The sequence below is a fragment of the Cyprinus carpio genome, chromosome A17 (genome assembly GCF_018340385.1).
Source record: "Cyprinus carpio isolate SPL01 chromosome A17, ASM1834038v1, whole genome shotgun sequence".
NCBI lineage: Eukaryota > Metazoa > Chordata > Actinopteri > Cypriniformes > Cyprinidae > Cyprinus > Cyprinus carpio.
This window is the reverse complement of record NC_056588.1, coordinates 20,372,699-20,380,604: the sequence shown is the minus strand read 5'-3', so window position 1 is coordinate 20,380,604 and position 7,906 is coordinate 20,372,699. Positions and strand designations below refer to the sequence as shown.

The following is a 7,906-nucleotide window of genomic DNA, read 5'->3' as shown; positions in this document are numbered from 1 at the left end:
GAGTCTGGAGGAAGGGCGGAGAAGCTCATAGCCCAAGTTGCATGAAGTCCAGAGTTAAGTTTTCAACAGTCTGTGATGATTTGGGGTGCAATGTCATCTGCTGGTGTTGGTCCATTTTGTTTTTTTTGAAAACCAAAGTCACTGCACCCGTTTACCAAGAAATTTTGGAGCACTTCATGCTTCCTTCTGCTGACCAGCTTTTTGAAGATGCTGATTTCATTTTCCAGCAGGATTTGGCACCTGCCCACACTGCCAAAAGCACCAAAAGTTGGTTAAATGGCCATGGTGTTGGTCGGCTTGACTGGCCAGCAAACTCACCAGACCTGAACCCCATAGAGAATCTGTGGGGTATTGTCAAGAGGAAAATGAGAAAAAAGAGACCAAAAATGCAGATGAGCTGAAGGACCCTGTCAAATAAATCTGGGCTTCCATACCACCTCAGCAGTGCTACAAACTGATCACCTCTATGCCACGCCGTATTGAGGCAGTAATTAAAGCAAAAGGAGCCCCTACCAAGTATTGAGAACCTGTACAGTAAATGAATAAATGAACATAATTTCCAGAAGGCCAACAATTCACTAAAAATGTTTTTTTTTTTTTTTATTGGTCTTATGAAGTATTCTAATTTGTTGAGATGGTGGGTTTTTGTTAAATGTGAGCCAAAATCATCACAATTAAAAGAACCAAAGACTTAAACTACTTCAGTCTGTGTGCACTGAATTTATTTAATACACAAGTTTCACAATTTGAGTTGAATTACTGAAACAAGTGAACTTTTCCACGACATTCTAATTTATTGAGATGCACCTGTAACCTGAATTAATAGTTTTACATATTATACTTATTATATGTCTCCATTAAAACCCTTTACAGACAAACTGGTGTTATCGTTGGTTTCTGAGTAAAGTTTACTCCAAACAAGCAAGCTGATTAAATATGGCCAGATACTGTCTCAATGAAATGTGTCTTCAATGTAAACAATGAAATGTGTTAATTTATTAATTAATGGTTATTTATTAACAAATTAGACAACTGTCTAATTTGGACATGGCTTCAACAAAGTCACAGATGTATTGGTGCTAAAACACCAAAATACATTTTTAACTGAATGTTGACTTTTTGGTTTATGACCCACCAGTTTTTAATATATAAATGTAATAAATTTATATTATATATATATATAAAATAATTAATTATATTTAGATAAATGTGTTTAAATGTACACTACGATTTAAAAGTTTGATGTCAGTAAAGATTTTTTTAATAAATTCATACTTTATTAAGCAACAATACATTAAATTGATCAAAGTGACAGTAAAGACATTTATAAAGTTACAAAATATTTCTATTTCAAATAAATACTGTTCTTTTGAACTTTCTATCAATGAAATAATGTATTAATTAATTTATAAACAAATGTGAAAACCAGAAATCTGAAATCCACAAAGATAACAAGCAGCACAACTACGACTGTTTTCAACATGTTTCTTAAGCACCAAATCAACATATTAGAATTATTTCTGACACTGAAGACTGGAGTACTGATGCTAAAAATTCAGCTTTACCATCACAGGAATAAACTGCATTTTAAAATAGATTAAATGAGATTTAATTTAATTGTAATAATATTTCACATTATTACTGCATTTTTGATCAAGTAAATTCAGCCTTGGTGAGCATAAGGGACTTATTTAAAATAAAAAAAAAAACCTACCATCTTTAAACTTTAAGTGGTAGTGTATATCCACCATGACATTAAATGTTATTCCTTTTCCATGCCTAAAATTATTTTTCCATAACTGTGGTAATCCAGCTCATTACAGAGTCAATACAGAGGATATACATAAAAATAAGTGAGTTTATTTGGGGGGGGGGGGGGGTGATGCTTTAAGGTTGACTCTACAAAATCTTGAAATCTACAAACAAAAACAATTGTATTTAAACTGCAGTTCAGAGATTAATGGCCAAAAAGTCCTTTCGCCCACTAATCCCAAATGTTTCTGCCCTGTTGTATAAATCTAAGCAATTCTGCCTGATGCAATACTTGCCTAAATACTGTAAAATCCTATAATCTGTGCTCTCTGATGCAATATGAAATGTTCAGTGCATCACAACATTTTGAAATTGTTAGCTGGCACTTCCTGCGTATCACTAGCGGTCGTCTGTTTTCGTTGTCATGTTGGAAGTCCTCTATCTGTAGGTGCAGACCCCTCACACTTCAGCAGCTGAATTTTCTCTGCTTTCACACTCTCATTTGGAATAGAAATAGATACACACGCGGTGAGGCCAGGTCTACCGCATTTCAAAGCGTGTGAATCTCCCTGTAATCAAAATTTCTCATGTTATACATCACAATTTCATTCATACACTGCAGTACTGTCTCTAGACCCCAATACTGAGCCCAGTCCCAAAGAGGGAGGGCTAAATGGAGAAAGAGGTGCAAACGCAGTTGAGCGCAGGACAGCGAAGTGTCTCTGTGATAGCACACCATCGGGCACCCACAGCAGCCTTTCTCCCCCCATAATCCCCACCATTTCCACACTCGCATTCCTAGACAACAGCGGTCCCGCGGGGCGCCCGCTCAGCCTCTCCGGGGCGCAGCACACCTAAAGGGATTAGGACTGCGAGACGGAGACCTGGAGAATTTCTGCCGAGCATTCAGCTGGCGCTATCACTCCAGCATCCAGCAATGTCCCTAAACGGCACGCTTTAGGGGTTGGCTGATTTTTTATTTTCTCTCTCTAAGCCCCAAACAGTTTCTTGCAGCCCCCCATCCCCCTAAAAGCCTCCAAAAGCCACCCTGCCCGTGCACATGCTCCTAGAAGAAATTTGTTTCCCCATTATTGAATACATTTGTTTATGTGCAAAGGTGTTCCATTGTGCACAAATGCGTCTATGGGTCAATAAGAGTACACGATAAAGAAAAGCAAAAATCGTATAAAAATGTAGTTTAAAACACATGTGCCAAGTTCTTAGAAATGTACTTTGTTGGTTTCATGTGTTTATTAAAATGTTTTATACCTTTAAAACAAATAATAATCTAATGTGGTGGAACTATCAAGTAGTAATATTTCAACAACTTGAATACATGTAAGTATACACACATTAATCATTATTTTTAAACAATATTATGTGTTTAGAATTTACAAGGGAAAAATTATTTTTTATAAATATAATGAATGAATTATTTTTTGGGGGGAGCCACAGCTCATTTTACAACCTGAACCTTGCCTTGTCATTGAAATATCAAATTATGATATTTGTATCTGATATTTTAAGAGACTTCTTGACCTTGTTACACAAACATAAGGGTCTGCAGACAAACTAGTTATTCTATCATTTATAGTTTTATGTTTTGTTCTACATGTTTCTGCATTTAGGTTGCAGCACATGATTTTGTTGGTCATACCACATGACTTTGGGGCAAAAGGTTATTAACATATTAATGCAGTTAAGCATTTATAATAGAAATAATAGTAAAATGTTATGTTATGTTTATTTGAATAGGGACAAGTATGTCACATAAACACATGTTACATACTACAACATTTTAGCCGAAGCTAATTCTCAATGTCCTTCCCTAGTGAGCCTTTACAAAAATTAAACAATACACAGTTAAAATAAACAAAATAATACAATATAAAACAATATCAACAAATATGAACCTTCGTATCAGAAATTGCACATTTAGCATTTTCTTCATTATTATATTAGGACAGATGTCTCCTCTTTATTCTCTTTTACTTAATTCTGCCAAAAAAAAAAAAAAAAAAAACAGTAGAAGTGCTATGCCTACAAGAGTAATTTACCTTTGTGTTAATAGCATTGCTTATAACACATCAAAAGCATTAAATAACTGTTCCTTCTGGAAATCCCATGGGAGGATTAGAGGACTAACATAAGGAAAAAAAAACCTTGGTATAATATAATCACAAACTGGCTAAAGGGTAACAAAATCAATTCTTTTATTATATATGATAAATCTCACATGAATACAGACTGCTGCATGTTTTGCAGTGCAAGGATATCATCATGTACAGTATTTCTCTCTCACTCTCTCCTGATTAATGCTCTGACGTCATTCCAGAGGGATTAGTTTTTTTCTGTTCTCTTGGCAGCTTTTATGGCAAAAAAAAAAAAAAAAGGCATCTGTAAAGACATGATGCCTTTTCTCAAAAACACCTTTTCTGGGCCATTATTGCTCGACATTAAAACCAGAAAATGTTCATTGTATAACAAAAGTTTAGCTTATGCTATCCTTCTTTAAAACAGACATCACTTGGTCTAATATGTTGTTACATAATGTTGTGATATTCATATATTTTAGGTGTGACTTCCAAATCATTTTTGGGTTCCACTGGCTGTTGGATTCAGGCAGGTGAATAATAATCTCAATAGGTTTTATGCGGTTCCCGTTTGCAGAAGTTTCACGTCATGCGGTGTATGTGATATTACAGTATGCTGTTCTGTGATAGGCTGCATGTGACATAAACACAAACACACGTGACTGAGTGCAGTCTCACCTGAGTCTCCGCCGGGCACAGCGCGCGGAGCAGAGGCGGCATACACAGCTAAAACACACGCGGCTGTCGCTCCCGTCAGCGTCCACGACGACATTCCAGCCGTCTTCTAAATTCTGAAGTTAGTGTTAGTTATTTGAAATCTTATGCATGTTACACGTTTGTTAGACGTGTCTCGAGACCCGTTCGTTTCGCGCGTCTAGTCTGCAAACGGCGCGCACTCAGAATATGCCGGTGAACTCATCTTCATTCTCGCACCAGTAAACGGAAGCTGTATTAGCAAAGTAAGTTTTTAAATTAACATTATCGTCTAAGTTCCCCGCTTTCCTTGTGCCAGCAACTGTGTGGATTGCATTGCTAATGTTGATCTTAACAGCGGCGTTTGCGCCAATATCAACGTTATAAATATCGCGCCAGTGCGCGTTTTAATCTTCGCAGTAGCACAATCGAGACAACTGCATTTAGCCTACATCTCCACTGTTGATAGTTTCCTGCAATGTACCATCGTTACTGCAGAATCATAATAAATAAATAAATAAATAAGGGATCTCTACTAAACACTGTATAAGCTTTCAAATCTCTTCTCTCTTACTGAGGACAATGTTTGACTGATGTAGTAACTATGATAACTATATACCATGTTTTGTTTCTTTCTTATTTGCATCCTAACCATATTTCTTGCTGTTCTAGAGATGGGACAGGTTTTTTTATTAGGCTTTAATCCCATCATAATCTAGTGATGTGTAAACTCAGTGCCTGCTGTTATGATTAATGATTGCTTTACTATAAACATAGCCTTACAGAAAGTGCTACTTTAACTGTAACTATTACCATTATTGAAATAAATAGAAAAATGAATATTCTAAAAAAAAATCACACATATTTTTTGTTATAGTTTAATAATAACAGTAACTGCAGCTGGCAACTTGTGTGACCTGATGTGGAACGTCAAAAGTATCTTCGATGTGGATGTAGTACGAGACCCTTCAGCGCCTGACGGGTGGAAAGGTTACCCTCATAAAAATGTCAAGCCAGACTGATCATTAATCCTCCACTATCTAAAGTGAGTCTGATCCTTGACTAAACTGAGAGCCAGAGATGTGTCAGCACATCCGAGTTCATAATCTCCCCCTTTACTACCGTCCCTACTGTCTAATCACTGATTCAACCACCCCCCGACACACACACACACACACACACACCGTCTGCCCTGCTCTAACACACACACAAGCCTGTTTCTTCTTCTCTTTAGACACATTTTAAATTGCTTCTAGGACAATATGTGTAATGAAAGTGAAATCATAATATAGAAATGTTCCTATAAATAATACATACCCCCGTCATCTTAAACCAGTATACAACCGCAGACTTTGAGCAATGTATATAGTTTTCTCTCTAAGCCACAAAGAGTAATAACATGCACTTAATTAAATTTACATTCTTTTTTTTTTTTTTTTTTGCAATATGGCTTCAAATAAAAGGGAGGAACGTTGATGCCAGTTACAAAAGCAAAAGTAGTAAAATAATAAATTACAAAAAATTAAAAATAAATGTATAATAATATATATTATCTGTGAGATATCATATTAGAAAAAGAATAAGATAAGTTTTTATTATGAGTATAAAAAATGATCTTGATTATATATATATTTGTGTGTGATTTTATATCTATATAAAAAATGAATTTGTTGACCTTAAAAACCTTATTTTTGACCTTTTTTTTTTTTAGGGAGATGCCTGGTGACTACAGCCAGTGCAGAGGAGAGAGCAGAAAACCACAGTATTTTAAGAGCAAAGCCATCATGGTAACACTTCACATATTGACATCTGCACATAAATTAAATCACTCGGTGCATCAGTGAAAACTGGATTAGGTTTTCCTAAATCACAGATAAATCCGCCACTCGTTGCAATATGTTTCAGCTCCAGCCTGTTGCTTACTATCTGCTTACTTACTGTACACTGACAGTCTGTTTTAATCTAAACCCAAGAGCCTAGCAAACAAGTGGATTTTCAATAAAGCCCTTTAAAATCTGTAGAGAAAAATCCCATGATCCTCTGTGTTAGCTACACAAATATGCACAGCAGTGAAAGGATTCGGTCTGAAACAGATTAATTGCAGTGGTAAATGTAGTGTGTACTATGTATTAATGCATGCTATTTTATTAATATACAGCTCTATCAGACGAGCTTTTTACAATTTCTGAGACAAGCATGTAGTGATATTGTGATCTTGTTTTTTTTTTTTGAAAACCAACACGAAACAAAAAGGTGATCCTAGCGCACATCAGACGACAATTTTAAGGGGCATTCAGGCCACCTTTGTCTTCTGTTTACCTCCTTGTGGTTTACAAAGCACTCCAATTAAAATCCCTGAGATTAGGACAATTGTGATTAATATTGGTTGGTGGGGCCTGGAGTATGAGATGCAACAAAAGCAAGGGCTGCTTGAAATTGCCTTGAGCAGAACACCTAATGGCGGGTAATTAAAATAAGAGGATTCAATTTGGCCAAAGCAACAGGAACCTAAAGATAATGCATGTATCTAAAATTGCAGTAGATGCCACACTCTTGATTCTGCTTCTATCATGTTTGTTATGGCATTTTTTCAAATGACTTGTAGCCGATTGCAATAAACCCTTTAATAAACACTATGGGGGGAAAAAACTTGTAAAAAGTTTTTTTTTTTTTTTTTTTTTTTTTTTTGACTTAATTGAGAAAATTTGGGTATTAAAATAAAAGTGTGTATTAGACTAAACAATATTTTTGAGAATATATATATATATTTTTTAATTATTTTATTTATTGTTAGTTAATGCTTGTACAGAATAGGTTAATGCTAATTATTACATCTACTACTACATTTTAACATTAAGTTGCATAGATTAAAAAATAATGTATTATAAACAAAAAGAGCGAATCGGGAAAGAACAATTTTTTTAATTTTAAGAAATAAATACTTTTATTAAGCGTATAAGAGTCAAGAAATTGTTGTTTAAAAGATTTGTTTCAAATAAATGCTGCTAAAAGCCGCACAACTGTTTTCAACATTGACAATATTCAGAAATGTTTCAAATCAGTATGTTAGAATGATTTCTGAAGGATCGTGTGACAATGAAGACTGGAGTAATGATGCTGAAAAATTCAGCTTTGCATCACAGGAATAAATTACATTTTTTTTAAATGGATTAAAATAGAAAAGCTATTTTAAATTCAAATATTCTGCACTATTTGTTTTTACTATATTAAAAACATGAAAAACTCAACTCAAAATTCCTAATATAATTCTCAAACTTTTGAATGGTAGTATATATTGAACAATTGTATATTTATGAATTAACATTCATCTGAATTAATAACTGCTGTAAAAAATTTATATAGTTTTT

The 7,906-nt window shown here is 34.7% G+C and overlaps 1 long non-coding RNA gene across 1 annotated transcript; it reads left to right on the top strand.

Moving 5' to 3' along the window:
• Positions 1-4,298: 4,298 nt before the first annotated feature.
• Positions 4,299-7,175, top strand: LOC109107265. Its single transcript, XR_002020737.2, has 3 exons — positions 4,299-4,804; positions 5,416-5,583; positions 6,250-7,175. It is a non-coding gene; the product is annotated as an uncharacterized LOC109107265 (long non-coding RNA).
• Positions 7,176-7,906: the final 731 nt, after the last annotated feature.